This window comes from Hirundo rustica, chromosome 1 (assembly GCF_015227805.2).
Source record: "Hirundo rustica isolate bHirRus1 chromosome 1, bHirRus1.pri.v3, whole genome shotgun sequence".
NCBI classification, from domain to species: domain Eukaryota; kingdom Metazoa; phylum Chordata; class Aves; order Passeriformes; family Hirundinidae; genus Hirundo; species Hirundo rustica.
Genome location: NC_053450.1, coordinates 60,294,163 through 60,310,380, shown reverse-complemented (window position 1 = coordinate 60,310,380; position 16,218 = coordinate 60,294,163).

Here is a 16,218-nt window from a genome sequence, read left to right as displayed (position 1 = left end):
AGGAAGGCAACGAAAACTTAGCATTGTCATGATAATTGCAGAGCTCTTCTAGTTTCACTACACCTACACTTGCACATAGGTGCAGTGACTGTAAACCAGCAATCTAATAGTTGTATGATTAGATGTGCTTCAGCGGTCACGTCTGACTCATCAGATTAATTTCAGATTACTTCATTCTGCATCTTTTGAAAATATTGGTCAGTGTTACTGCACAAGAACTTCTTTCTAATGACAAGCTAGCTGCTGCTGTATGGACATCTTCAGCTTCCAGTGGAGGACGCCTCGTCTCCTACCTCCCCATCATGGCACTCTTTAAACAAATTATTACCGCTGACATGTCTTGTGCCATACTTTTCAGAACCTGTGGATTCATTCTTGGCTTGTTGTATTTGCATAATTCACACTGATTTGTTTGCACTTAGATGAGCTGTAGAAGTCAAGAACCCACAGGTAACATTAACCAGCTGACACCCAAAGTGTGTGTGTACATGTAAGCACAACGTGTACCTGCTTGCTTAAGGAAGAAGATAATGGAGTTTGCAAGGAATACTGCAAAACCATCAGGCTGGAGTGCCACTTCTCCTTTTATTATTGAGTACACAATAACACCCTCTCCCTAAACTTCTGAAGCATTTACTACGTATGTTGTGTGCATGCAATGTGCTGTGGCCTCAAGGATAATCACCCACATGTGTGAGAAGAGGAAGACAAATCATATGGAAATGCTGAAGAGTAAAACAATACAATATTTGCTACATTATGGCCTCTGAAACGATGCCTCGTGCTTGTCTCATCTCAGTAACAGTTAAATAATCTAGCACATTAGCTGCACATTCGAGGCTAAATGCACTGCTAGAGTAACTCTAGAGATGTAATGAATATACTTTCTTCTCCTTTAAACAATTTAAATCCATGTAACACCATTGAATTTTATGGCATTCCTCCAAGACTAAATAGATATAACTATGAACAGAATTATCTGACTGAACCAAGCTGTTCAGAAAGAAATCAAAGACATGCCAAAGAGCCAGTGCCTTTCATTTTATATTTCTGTGACAAGCCTGACTGCTGTATCTTTCACAGGCGTTTTAGGTTTAAGTTAAAGGCATGTGAAAATACTGTTTTAATTCAAGTTCATCTACATCACTGTTCATAGCAGTCAATATATGCATTTTACCTGACATGGGAATTGAGTGATTTTTAGGTCACTTTATAGGGAGATTTGTTGGAATTTTTTTTTTTTTTTCGGGGGGGGTGGGTGGGGCGTGCTGCTATAATTTCTGCAATCTACTGGGCAAATGTGGTTACACTTTTCAAAGTCCCATTGCCCAAATTTACTCAAACTGCTTCATAAACGGAATTTAAACACGTCTTAGCTAGTGCTTGTGATAGATTAAACTTTTCCTCTACCACACTTCCAAAACTTCTGTTCCAGCTGAGGCCACCAACCTTGCCAATAGATAAAACATGTTTTGTTTCTGTGCTCTGTATCTATCTCGATGGAGTGCAATATTTCAAACTTTCCTTCCCTCCTCCTTCTCTTGGGTCCTGCTGTTTCCCACTGGTGAGAGGGGCACAGAAGCTTTCTTACTGGGTAATGCTGGGCAAGTCTAAGTGCTGCAGTCCACCAAAGGGAGATTTCTGAATGACGTTGGACAGTTTCTACAACAGCAGCCTGAGGAGCCTGAGGAGCCTGAGCTCAGGAATCAACGGCCTGGGCAATTAAACAGGAAGAGGAAAAACAGTATGAAAAAAACCCAAAAAACCACCACCAACAACTGCTTGAGTCTTAATACACTCAGATGACTTTTGTTATCTCAAAACACTGGAATATAAAGTCAGGGGACTTTCTCCTCATTTTCCTTTTAATATTGGCAGACCAGAGCTGATATCACTATGATATTAATTTTCAAATTTAAAATGTATATTTAAGGTTATTGGATATTTTCATCTTTCAGTTGGTCAGGGATACAGTATGGGAACAAAAAGGATGATGAATCTTCGGTGCTGAGCAGAGCTTAGCTCTAGTGTGTTGGCTGCCCAGGGTCCCTACATAGACTGAAAATCCTTTGAGAATAAAAAAACCAGTGCTCTTTTACTTCATACCATTAGTTCTTTACATACTTAGAGATTTTTGTTTATTGTTTATTTTGTATTTTGTTTACTTTGATAACAAAAATTAATTCATACTACATCAGGATTCCATTGTCCACTAATACTTCCAAATTAATGGAATCAGTGGCGATAGTTGCATAGTAAGTTTTCCAAATTAAAAGAACCCTAAAAAGTTCATTGTCTTCCAGGAGAATGCATTGGGGAACCCAGAGTATTCTACAGCCTACCTTGGAGCAGAGATGAGCGAAATTTTAACTGTAGGAGTTAGTAAGTTTCAGAAAAAGTTTTTATTTCTTTATCGGATGGACTTTGCAATATTGAATGTTAAAGTAAACTAAATTAAAACAGCCTTTCTTTAATCATTATACTAAATTTGCTACAGTAACCACCCACATAAACACAGAATCTTAAAGATTTAAAAATCCTAAATATAGGCATTGTTGAGAGAAGTAATTTCAGAGACAGTGAAAGAAAAGCCCAGGTAGAGAGAGAGAGTATGCATAGCAATAATATCTCTTTAGAAATATACCCTCCCTCTGGTTTTGGCCACACTCCAAAAGTCTACTTCTGAGACATCCCAAACAATGGAGACCTTATAATGAGAACCTGTGGAACAGTGTCCTGCATCTTGCTGATGATTTATGAAAGAGTGGTTTGTCTCAGCTCTAATCATTCCAAGTATATAAAATTAATGGTCTCAAAAGACAAGCAAATGCTTCCCGCACACAGCAAACACATTGCAGAAATCCACCTAGATGGTACTAACTTTCTACTGATTTTCTCTGCACTTTTCCTGAGGAAGCAGGCACTCAGCAGGGTACTCCCTTGTATAAGCCCAGACCTTGGAAGCATTGATTCCTACAGGCAGATTCCTCGTACCATACTTAAGCTGCTTAAAAGGAAATGGTCAGATTTTCAAAACTGTGAGAAATGTGCAGTTACCATGGGCATTGAGGAGATTTGCAGCTTCTAGGCAAGCCAGGTACCTCCTCTTTGGGCATCTAACCATGGTGTAACTCTGGCTACTCAAACTCGAGAAACTCGGTGTCAGTGTCGAGCTGAAGGATTTTGCAGAGCTTGAAGGTTTTTGACTTGATTAGGGGTTTTTATATTAAAACTATAAAGATGATACAATTAATGCAAAGACTTCTTACCCTCTTTCTCCCTAAAAGTTCAAGCCATGCTAGTGTGAGTACCCACATGTGTTCCAAAGGGATATCACTGAGCCAAGGTTAAGTGACAGGAGTTTACGTTGGTGGTTTGGGGGTGGCAGAGGGGATTGCGTAGTTGCAACTTAACCACCAGGGACACGAATCACTGACAGATCACGGTTACTAGATGATTTAGTGATGTTCTGCCTCCACTTCCCTGGGTGGAGTCTTTCACAAATCCTGTTACATAAATATATTTTAGTTATGTGTTGGGAGAATTAATTTTATTAATCAGTCAGGTGGATGTGAATGAAATAACATGGTCTAATAAAACCCGTGTGTAGGTGGACTGTGATCCACCCTAAGGAAAAGCCTGGCTCCTTCTAGCAAGGGCTCTCCAGCGCCTTGTATGCAATGAACCTCCCCGTGCCTTCTCCCAGCTTTGCACTCACCCCCATGCACAGGGGGCACACCCCAAATGGTAGCCAGAATCACTTAGCAGATCTCATGGAGGGGGAGATGAAAACAAACCATGAAGCAAAATTTCTATTAAACTGGGAATTTGGTGGCGAGGACTGGTGAATCCTGACTTGACTTCAGGAAGTTAAGAGATGTCCTTTGCTGAAGCTTAGCCCCTAGTAAATGTGGATGCCTGACATTGTCAGCTCTTGTTCCTGAGTAATTTTTTACTTACTTTTTGATGTCATTCTACAAAGTCTCTGCTACTATGATATTTTTTAGGGGAAAAAAAAAAAAAAAAGGTCTCATTTCAGCTCTTGTTCAAAGACCCTCGGGTCTGTGGAAGAAATGAAAAGTGATTAAAAAATAAGATTATTAATTGATAAAAAAGTGATAAATTATGATAATTAAATCTACTGCCTACCACATAAAAGCAAATTACATATGCATAGATTATTTCATTCCTAATTATTTAAAGTAGATATTGATCTACCTTTATGAAACAAAATATATTTTTATGATGTTTTGCAGGAATATTTAATAGACATAATCCAGAAAAACATAGCTATGAGGCCATGCTTACACATGTTTTTTCAAGGACCTGTCCGCATGATATAACTAACTTGTTTTAAAGACCAGTTCAAAGACAAGGGGTTCATTCACCTATATATTTATTAATTCAATATGCAAAAATGCATTTATTTGCATCCATGGATTTTATTCCCTGGTGCATCTCCTTGACAAGGGAAATCTTAGTGGTATGTCAGTAGCAAATAAAAAGCATAAGGGTGATGAGGAGATGAATCTGTTGTTTGACACATGCAAGTTGCAGTTTATGACTTAAGAGAAACAGATCTTCTCTTGTATGCTAGAGAATCGTATGGTGTTTTAAGAAGGGTATCTCTGGTTTTCTTCTGCCTCTTGCACGTGTCCTCTAGGACAAGAAAGGCACACCAGAGCAGTGTCGTGGGTTAAATTTCAGACTCATACCACTGACTTACAACATCGCATCACTACGCTCCACCACTGCTCTGTAACTGATTAGTATCATGTATTGACAAATCTTATCTTGTCACACTACTTGGCACACGTCCAAATTTTCCCGTGCACAAAGTAAACAATGAAATTTTCTATGTAATTTGAGTTTTTTCCGGTGTAAGTTGTGGAAAGTTCAACAAATTTAGGCGCGGAGGGTAGTCCTCACTGCACAGGCCTTATCTGGTGGTTTTATAATGCCCTCAGAGAAGAGGCAAATATAATTTACAGGGAGTATCCGTGCAAGGGGCCTGCAGTTTCTACTGTTCCCAGGAGATGGCATACATCTTTTGGAAAAAAATGTCTGCTCACTTCCTAAAGGAGCAGTTAGGTGTAGGAGGAAGTACTTCAATGCACCATTCAGTCCTGCGATTTCCACTTAAAAAACTGAAAGTCAGCTGGCAAACCCTTTGGGATCTAGGAGGGATGGCGTGGGGATTGCCATCCACAGAGGAGAGTTTGTATGAATAGCTCAGCGGGAGGAGGGCGAAGAATCCCCACCCAGCAACCGCATTTTCTTTGTGGCATAATATATGTAAGACCGTAATACAATGCCCTCCTACTTTCATCTTTCTATATTGCCACTTATCAGCATTACAAAGAACGTAGCTATTAAAAGAACTGCCTCTTGGCACCCAAAAACCATAGCACTGTATTTTCTACAACAAAAAACTTGAGCCTCTATTATTTGTTTTGCTACATTTGCAGCAGTCTCCCCATTAAGCTTGCTTCTCACAGCTCCCTGATCTCATTCCCCGTTGGACCTAGATCAGACACACAAGAGGTCAGGCTGACTTTCAAACTTTCTTGCAGGCTGGCAAGCACAGAAAAGTGTAACTGTCATAAGGATTAAAAAGTTCTCAGATGGGCCTACCAACGTGAAAAGTCCCTCCCTTCCCCAGCTTTGCCACCCTCCGAAACCCTTGGGGTAATCATCAGAGCCAGATTTATCTAGAGAGCATTTATTAACTCCTGCTTATTCAAGCCAGCCTTTGCAAGCATTGGGGTATGTCCTGAAGCTCCTACAAATACATTCTTTGGCACTTCAGGGAGGTTTTTAAAAGTCCTGCAACTCCTGCTAATAGAAAAGAATTTCCACCATTTTCTTGTGACAATCCCAAATCTTGGAAGTGCAATCTGAGGCAATGAATGATGCCTTAAGTTTTAGCTTTCATGTTTTTCAGATTCTGTGCTGCCTAGGGGTGTAGTTGTGAGCCTCTTATAAAGTGCTGCTAAACTCTCTTCACAGAGCAGGTAGACAAAACAAATCCCTTTCCTGCTGAAGACCAAGGGTGACTTTCAGTCCAAAGCATAAACAATGGTGGACTGAAGGGAGGAACAAGAAGGATTAGGACCTCACAACCTGAAGCTGTAATTGGACAATTAAACCCCAGTATGCCAATGGACCCAAACTTATAAAATGTAAGATCTCGTGACTGGTAAGCCATTTTGTGACCATTCTAAGTCTACTTTGGATGCAGACCTGGTCAGGCAACTCTCCTGCCCAAGTTGTCTCTTAAAAGCCTTTCAATGAATACCTACTTTATTCTCTAGCTCTGCCCAGTCTCTGTTTCAGGTCAGCCCTCCTAAAGAAGAAGCCATCAGACATTGCTCCTTCTGCTGGCACACCCACGTGTAGGCCTTAAACCGGTGCATTGTGATTTGTGACACACTGCCTGCACGTTCAAATTTACATACATAAAACTAAAAACAGCCTCGCCGAAAGGGAAGCCACGAGACCAGCAACAAGGGCTCCAAGAGCCGCAGTCCAATCTCTCAGCAGTCTCCAGCTGGTGTGGCCCAGGCTCAGGCCGCTGCGCTGGAGAAAGCAGCGCATGGGCTCAGTCACCGGAGGAAGCTGCAGCCGGAAGGAAAAGTGGAAACAGGTAAGAGCTGGCTGCCCACGTGCTGCAGCAACCAGCGTCTTCACCACACATCACAGCTGAGGGATTAGCTTGACTGCAGTCTGGGTCAGGTCTCAATTGATCACAGGGGGATGTGTGAGGTTTCAGAGGAAATTCCTGAGCACCGGGCTCCTGATTCATCAGGTCCAGACCATTATATTGCAGATAACCCACACACTGGTTTCTGAGAGGGTAGGGAAGGGCTGCAAATTAAAGAGGGCTAGAATTCTGATCAGTCTCTATCAGGGATTGCATAAACTCTTCCTTATGCCATGGGTTCCATGGCTGCACTTCCCCATCCCTCCCAGGAGCACAGGAGCCGGAGCCACTGTACAACTGCCCCTAAAAATGGTGTCTGTTACTGCTGTCGTTTATGGTGACCAACTTTCAGCTAAGGCTTTCCTGTTCAGAACAAGGCACACTTGCCCACCTCCCACAGGACTTCCTTTGGCTGCGAGCAGAGTCTCTGGAACCTAAATGCATAAGGCTCCAACAGGAACCCAGCCTACTTTAATTCCCCAAGGCAGCGAGTCCTGAACCTGGAGTCCCCATGCCTGTGTACTGTTGGATCACCCATCCTGTGGCTGGGATAATGGCCCCTCCTGAGCATTAGCATCTCCCACCAGGTGGGCACTCTGGTGGGGGTTGGTGTGCTTGGGAGCCTGGCCACCAGTTGTCAGAGACAATGTGACTCCTCAAAGGCACGCTGGGAGATCTTAATTGACAGCAGGCTCCTCTCAGCCTGCCTTTTTCCACTGTATTTGACACAGCAGAGGTGGAGCCAGTTTCAGACTTTCGGGGGTCACAGCAGATTGGGATAAGCCTATGCCAGCTGCACTAAAGTAAGAGCGAGTGAAACAGCTGGCAGCAGGTGAGTGGTGTATTTTTAAAGTTCCTGGGGGATGTTTGAAATGCACTTATTATGATGCTTGTGGATAGTCTTAAAAGACCTCCCTGGATTTGCTGTAGTCAGCTGTTTGCTTATTCTAACAGATAAATATAAGAAACTGCTCTTCAAGAAATTAAAGGTTAAAGTTGGATGTCTTCCACAGGAAATGGAAGTGTAAGGGTGAGTATGTGTTTTGAAATACGGATGTTACAATTCCCATTCTAGCTTGCAAAACAAACCCCAAACCCATACTATGTCACTTTAATGATTTATAAGCACGTCTTTAAAAAAAAAAATCACTTATTCAGTTTCTCGTGATGTCTCTCTATACACACATGAGGCTCAGCAGCTTGCTTGTTTCTCACGCTGCAGACATTATTGCTTTTACTGATGGCCAGACTGTGGCTGCCCAGGAGCAGGTGTGTGAGTGAGGGGGCGGTGAGGAAGCTCAAAGCCTTCATCTGCTTGGGCAGGTATTCAACAAGCAGCAATCCCAGTCTTGCCTCTTGCACACAACGTTTCAGAAAGAGCAGACAAGCCACACAAGATGCGGTTCAGTTGAGGTAAATGCACTTCTCTCTGACACTGCCCACTTGGGCTGGTTTGGCGACAGTTAAGCTCCAGCTCTGGGTAGTAAAAAAATCAGACAGCTCATAGCACTTTCAGACTCTCCCCCTTTAATCATAAGAAGAGAAATTCTGTATTTCTGTCAATCTGAAAGGGCTGGGTATCTTTCAAGAGTATCTATATAGCCTGCTCCACTGCTGACGCCCTCTGGCACCTGGGGCTTCAGCTCAGAAGAGCTGGACACCCAGGACTGTACCAGTGTTTCCCAAGTGCTTCAGAAAACCAAAAAAATGCAGCTACAGAAATTTTGCTTGTGAGGACATGAGCATGTTCAAATACAGACATGCACACGCAAGAGCAGAAGTGAAAGAAAAAGTTAAACCAAGATCAAGGTCATGCAGACATGGAATTATTTAAACAACGACTAATCATTTAAAATTTACTCTGAACCACTCAGAAATGGAACAAATCAAAGTAATGTGTTTCTCAGTTTTGTTTGACTAATGCAAAATCTAAACCATACTTAATATATCACTGGGTTTCAAAAACTTATCTGACGGCATGGTGTCTACTTCTTCTGTGAGATTTACTGTTCTTCAGAGCTGAAATATGCCAAGGGGAACCTTTAGCTGGTTATGATAAATGGCTTATCTCCACTGACTTCACAGAAGCTACTGTATTAGTCTGATTTTTTAATATCTGACCTAAAGAGCTAAAAAACTTTGAGGATACGGGCACTAAAACCTGCTTCTAAGTGAAGACACTGGAACAGTTTTTGTAAGGACAAAGTAATATTGAAGGGTCAAAGTATGAAGTTTGCAAAATGTTGAGAATATTTCCAAAGACAGAAAACACTTTCTGCCTCACCCCCTTGCTCCCCCAAACTGAAATTCTTCTCATTGAAATGCAGGGATATTTTTTTGTGACTTATCCAGACTCCTTTTCTCCAGGAAGAAGTTGCTCAGTATAGATGCTAAATGCTGATCTTTCCCTTTAACATTCTGTGGGAAATCATGTTACAGAGAATTAAAAATTTCAAGCATCTTTGGGAAAGGCCTCAGCCCTCTTTGCAATGATTGACAATGATTAACATAATTATTTCAATGATTGCCACTTTACCCAACTGACAGGTCCCCTAAAGGTTTTCTTCCATCATATAACCACAGCTGAGCACCAAAAATGCCTTCCACTGTAAGAACAACTATCTGATGATCGTTTTCATTTCTCCTTTTCACGTACAACTGTTTACTCCATTCTCAGAGTAATGTTTTTTAAAAGTGTTGGTAAAAGCAGAAATGAAAGCAGTTTAAAAAAAAAAAAAAAAGGGCTATTTCAATTTGGTTGAAATTGAGACTTTTAAGGTTAACTCTAGTTATGGAAAGCAGCAACAGACAGGGGCAGAAGAGTGAGGAAGAAGACACACTGCACTTGTCACCAGGGGCGTTACTGGCTTCTACTCAGAAGAAACATCTGCCGAAACTTGAGCTGATCAGGGTAGATTTAGCTTGATATAAAACCAATTCTATTTATCAATTGTTAAGGACCAGGCAGGAGAAAGTTACAATTTGATCTTGGAGCAGTTGCTGCACCATAAAACTTCCTTGAGAATTCTTTTATATTTCTTCCACAGTCTAAATGTTTTGATTACCAAGGCAGTGTTTTCCCATGAGGCATATCTCAAAGAGATGTGGTGCCAGGACCAAGTGGGATGAGATTATAAAATATAAGAAGCTGGAACATGAGAAGTTTGAAACTCAGCTGTGAAAATGTTTATTGGATAAATGTTTACTCTGCTGCATGCTCATATTTATTTTACTTTCAAACCTTTGAGTTTCCTTACTGCTGCACTGAGACAATTAATTTTCTTTGGAAAACATGGCATGGTTAATTAAACAGGTGAGAGAAAGTAGTTTCTCAACTGTCTGGAGATTCAAAGATTCAATTGCAATTTACAAAGAATATATTACAGTTGTCAACTTCATGTGAATCCTGGATTGTGTGAAAATGATAAACACATGAATGCTGTAGGAAATATTCCTTAGAAACCTGACACCCTTTAGAAACTCATCAATGCCAGTCCTCTGTTGTTCCAGGTGATCACAGCACACTGTGCTTTTCATGAACAGCTTGTGCTTCGTCTTGTAAATACCTAAGGATTTTGTTCCTTTTTTCTTTCTATAGACCGGCTACTCTGAAATCTCACTATGCTGACGGCTGGGGAACGAATTAAAACTCCCCTGGCTGTTTCTTTTTGTGACTAAGTTGTTTTCAGCTTTTGTAGCCCATCTTCATCTCTGTTTTTTATCCTCATGATATAAATATATATTTAGGTTATATATAAATACAAAAATACATTTAGGTTCTCTTAAGTCTTCACCTGCTAGCCAGAGCAGTGCAAACTTGGGGGGCATATCTTTGTGTGGAGGTGTGTGTGCTGACTTTGCTCCTGTGAGCCAGCCCTGCCTGGCCCACGCGGCATGGCCAGTGCATCTTCTCTCTGGAGCCCAGCCCAGCTCTGGTCTCACAGTTCCTACACACCAGCAGGCAGCATCAGAGCCTTGAAGATGTGCTGAAGAAGGAAGCTAAAAAGATTGGCCTGGATGAGCGCAGAGCTTTGGCTGAAATTCAAGGGGAAAAAAAAAAGAGAGTTTATAACATTTGGAAGAAGGGCCAGGCAGGAGGGAGAAATTTAGAAAGGCCAAAGCCCAACGAGAGCTTAATCTGGCTACTACTCTGAAAGACAAGTAATGTTTCTATAATTACATTATCAAGATATGGAGGGCTGAGGAGAATCTCCATCTTTTTTTGGATGCAGGGGTAAAAATAGTGACAAAGGATGAGGTAAAGGCTGATGAACTTAATGCCTTCTTTGTCTCAGTCTTCCACAGTAAGATTAGTTGTCATCAAAGTACCCAGCTTCCTGAGCTCTCTGAAAAACAGAGATATGGAGGGGAATGAAGCCCCCACAATCCAAGGGGAACAAGGCAGTGATCTGATACACCACTGAGACACACATAACCCTATGGGGCCAGTGGGGATCCACCCAAGAGTACTGAAGGATTTGGCAGAAGTGCTCAGTGAGACACTTCCCATCACTTACCGTACTCCTGGCTAACTGGGGAGGTTCCAGGTGACTAAGGGTTAGCAAACGCAATGCCCACCAACCAGAAGGGCTGAAAGGAGAATTTGGGGAACTACAGGCCTGTCAGCCTGACCTTGGTGCCAGGGAAGCTCATGGATCAGCTCATCTTAGGTGTAATCCTATGACATGTGCAGAAATACCGGGGGATCGGGCCCAGCATGGCTTTGTGAAATGCAGGTCCTGCTTGAGCAATCTGATCTCCCTCTAGGACAAATTGACCCACTCAGTGAAGGAAGGAGAAGCTGTGGATGTTGTCTACTTGGACTTTAGTAAAGCCTTTGATCCTCTTTCCCACAGCATTCTCCTGGAAAAACTGGCTGCTTTTGGCTTGGACAGGTGCACTTTTTGGTGGATAGAAAACTTTCTGGATGGCTGGGCCAGAGAGTGGTGATGAATAGAATTACATCCCACTGGCAATCAGCCAAAAGTGGTACTCCCCTGGGCTCAGTATTGGGACCAGACCTCTTTAATCCCTATCAGCGATTTGGACAAGGGGTTTGAATGTATTCTTAGTAAGTTTACAGAGGACACCAAGTTGGATGGAGTGTTGCTCTGCTGGAGGGCAGGAAGGCTCTGCAGAGGGGTCTGGACAGGCTTTATCAGTGGGTTGAGGTTCAACACTTGAACCCTGTGTTTGCTTGTGGGTTCCTTAGGACAGCAAAGACATTGAGGTGCTGGAATGAGTCCAGAGAAGGGCAACAGAGCTGGTGAAGGGTCTGGAAAAAAGGTCCTATGAGGAATGGCTGAGGGAGCTGGGGTTCCTTAGCCTGGAGAAAAGCAGGCTCAGGGGGGACCTTATCCCTCCTTAGAAATACCTGAATTGAAGTTGTGCCAAGGTGGGAGTCAGTCTCTCCTCCCAGGTAATGAGCAATAGGATGAGAGGAAAAGCCCTCAAGGTGCACAAGGCAAGGTTTAGTTTGGATATTAGGAAAAATTTCTTCACTGAAAGGGTTGTCAAGCATTGGCACAAGCTGCACAGGAATGAGTCCATGATTCTAAACCCAAGCAATCATAAAAATAGCTTGTAAAAATAGCACTTTGACAGTGAACTTGAGCCTGTATTTTCTAGAAGATAAATCTAGAAAATGGTACAGAAATTGCTTGATGGGGCCATATAAATGAGTTTAAGTTCTCTGAGGCAGACTGTTACTGCCTCTGTTTTTGCCTTAAATGTAGAATCACATGGCCTTATTCACTGGCCTTTTGGAGCTACTATGATCTAAGAGTTAAGTATTAATAGCCTCAATCACCAGGGAATTTCCAGCCACATTGTACTATCTGTTGTACTAGGAAAGGCCAGTGCAGCAAGCTTCATTTATGTCAGGAGGGACGTTACATGATTGAAAAGGCACTGATCTGGGTGGGGAATGAGATGAGGATACTCTGGCAGTGAACTTTCTCTGCAACACCAAGCGGTAAGATGTACTCCTCTTTACTTCAGATTAGTGACTCCACACTTTCTTTCATCATTTTCCACAGAGAAAGATCAAGCAACTTTGTAAATTCTGTACACTTGACTATTGTTTAATGCAAGTTTTATTTTACTCTTTTTTAAGCGTTATCAGTAAACAAGCACTACTGTTTGGCCAACTGTAACGTTTTGTCTAGGATTACTTAAGTCTCAGTTATTTGTGGAATGTTCCTATATTCCTTTGGGCAGTCAGTGCATGACTCAAAATTATCTAATATCTTTTTGGGAAAAAAATATCTCAGATCACTTTTATGCATATTTTACATAGCTGTTAAATATTATAGGACATACACACTCACTTCAACACCACCACATCTGCAATTGTGGTTGAAAGTAAGAGATTCTCTCTATAGCAACCAGAGCATGTGCAGTTTTTTGTTTTAAAGTACCAAGACCCAGATTTTGCTCTCAGATCCTCAGTAGTTTTGGGGTTTTTTTCTGATTTTCTTTTTTCTTGAGAATGAGTAAAGTCGTGATACTTTTCCACTACACGTGTCTCAATCTTATTTTGGCAGCGTTCTGAAACAAATGGTTTGCTGATTTTTCTCTAAATCAAAAATGTATTAATGGATCTTCAGAAGGGGATGTGCTTTGAATGAATCTGGACAGAATTAGTGACGATGAAATGTTTACTGCAGTACATTCTTTCTGCAAAGGCTTTAGAACTAATTCCAAATGCATACATGACTGCGGACTTCTAATTGGATAATTCTTGCCTGTTGACTTTCTTCCAGCTTCATCCTGTAAAGCAATGTGTGTCAAGATTTCAGAGTCACTCGCATATCTGTGTATCCCTATTTTTCATCTGTATGTGTAAACAACTATTTGCCCATGCAAAATGGGTCCTTAGCCGTGCAAATACTTGATCTTCTCACATAAATATTTTTTTTTGTAAGCAGATCTGTTTACAAGAATGACTATATAAAATACAGATATGTTTGAAATTAAATGAAATACAATTAAGTGCAGGTCTATTTACATGAATGACTACATACACAAAAATAGAGGGCCTTTGAGACTGGGGACTTTTCTCGTACCTTTGTCTTTTTGTCTGTGAAACTACCTCGCTAATACAGTAGTTTTAGCAGTGAGCCCAGCAAATACACTGATAAAATGTCTAGGCACATGTCTAACCTCAGTGAAGCTTAAGCAAGGTTAATCACATCAGTCAGTGCTTTTCTGAATTGGACCAGCATTTAGATCCAGAGCTCCATGTTTTTCTATGCTTTCTGATTTCCTACGCTGCAAGAGAACCAAATTTCAATGGAAATAGTTTATAAAGGATGCAGCATTAGGTGTTATCTTGGAGAGTCCCCTTTGTTGATATATTTTGTAGCCAGATTCCTTATGTAGTCAAAGTTGCCGTGAGTAAGGGCTGAGAAATTCAAACACATGCCATGCAGTGTATCTAGCATTTCCACAGTTATTGAGGAAATGGTGATCCTATTGATCTGCACATTAGCTTGCTGTTCTCCAAAAATTAAGTCTGTGACATTTACTTCTCCAGAAAAATTTGTTCATTGGCCTTTGCATGTTATTTGACAGCACAAATACTTATGTTTAATTTAACTGACTAGCCCATTAAGTGGGAATCACATTATTCACGAATAATCAATGTTCAGCTGGTAGTCCAGGGTCTGAAGAACATTGTATTTGTCCTCATTTCAAACTGGGATAGATAGTTATTGTAGAGCAATATTGCCGACGATCAGCTATGGAGTGCTCTTTCAGTCAAAGCCTAGCCCTGAGCAGGGGGCCGAGAAACCATGTTTCCCGGGTATTAAGGTGTCAGAAGGGAATTTGCACTCCTTGAAAAATTATCTTTCCCGTAGGTTAGTAGTGCACAAGACAATTGCTCTCTTCTAGAAGGCTTTGGGAAATAAGGGAAGTGTGCAGTGTGAGGGAAGGAGAGTCCCAGAGTGTGACTGCTTCAGCTGGCTTTCAAGTATGGTACAGAAAGGGGAGGGCAAACCTCTGTCTTCTGTTATCCACACTATGGTTCTCTTCCAAGGTTTTTGGTTTTGTGCCTGTGCTTCCCTTCCCCCACTCTTCTTCATATTATCATTACAAGATATATGTGGAAACTCAAGATCTTGGCCCTGGGACCTGAAGTTTGTTGGCTGTACTAGACCAGGCAGGGCTGAAGATATTTCACAAAATTAGAAAGAACCAAGAACACCTGACAGGCCTTATGATTTGTGATGGTGATTTTAATGACACTTAAAATTAAAAGTAAGTATCATGAAGAAAAACACAATGCTTCTGGTTAGAGATATTCTGATCTTCCATTTACATGACAAGTGTGTACCTGTCTGTACCTGCAAAGTTTTCTTCTTTGCTCCACCCTCCATATTTTTGCTGATTCATGTGTGATTACCTCTAACTTAATACTAGATAGATTAATTTATTTGTACTTCAGGTATGATTTTCATCTCATTTATAAATATGTATAGTATGCTCAGCCTTTTGAAAGTATAACTTTTTCTACAGCTTTAATTAGATTTAGTTTCTCTTGCAAGTGTTTTGTTACTATTTTCCTTAAGTTTAGTTCCGACTTGACAAAATATCTGTGCATTTGGCCCACTTTTTAAAAAATGCTCAAATTTTTCTGTGCTAAATGGTTTAATTCCCTGTACTCTCCCAAAACACCACTTAGTGAATGCCATCCACAAAGACAAAGTCTGATATTTAGCAGCAGTGTTTAAGATAACAAAGATCAGCTTCCATGTGGACAGAGCCTTCGGATCAAACAGGAGAAACGGGCTGAGAGATTGTATGACTGTGAACAGATGAAGTCATGTGATGGGCTTTATTGCTGGTGAAATCTGTTTCCACTTGCTGCCACCCACTAATTTGACAATAGATTGCATCATGTGGTTGCAGCAACTGAGATGACTAGCAACCATTTTAAAATGCTTTCCTTAAAGGGGAAAACACCCTACCAAAGCAGCGGAACAGAGAGCCAGTGTTGTGAGCACATTCTAAATTTTAGTTAAATGCAGTTATGTTTGCTGCAGTATATTAAATTTAACAAAACCCAAGTATTCGGCAATGAGCTATGCATTAGCCAAAATTTGTTTATTGAGAGATTTTTCTTAGTGGGCAAAAACAACTATGAGGTTTGTTAACAGTAATTTAGCTCATCCCAGAATTTCAATTACCACCTAAGTGCTGTATGGGAAACACACAACATTTTTCAAAGCAGAAAAATAAATAATAATGAACCCTTAGCTTAAAAATGCAATTCTCTCTGTGTTCTTTCCTTGTAAAGAAAAATCTACATTTCAAAGGAATATTATCTTACATATGGAAATGCTTATTTTCTAGCTACTGAAGATCTGCCAGGAAATATTAGAGAATATCATGTTCAGAGTTTTAGAAGGCAAATTGCTTCTGCATACACTGTATCTAGCAGACAGCTTTATGATGCTCTTTACCTGTCTGTCATAACATCATCAGTTTTTCCAAAGTACCTGAAGCCTTTG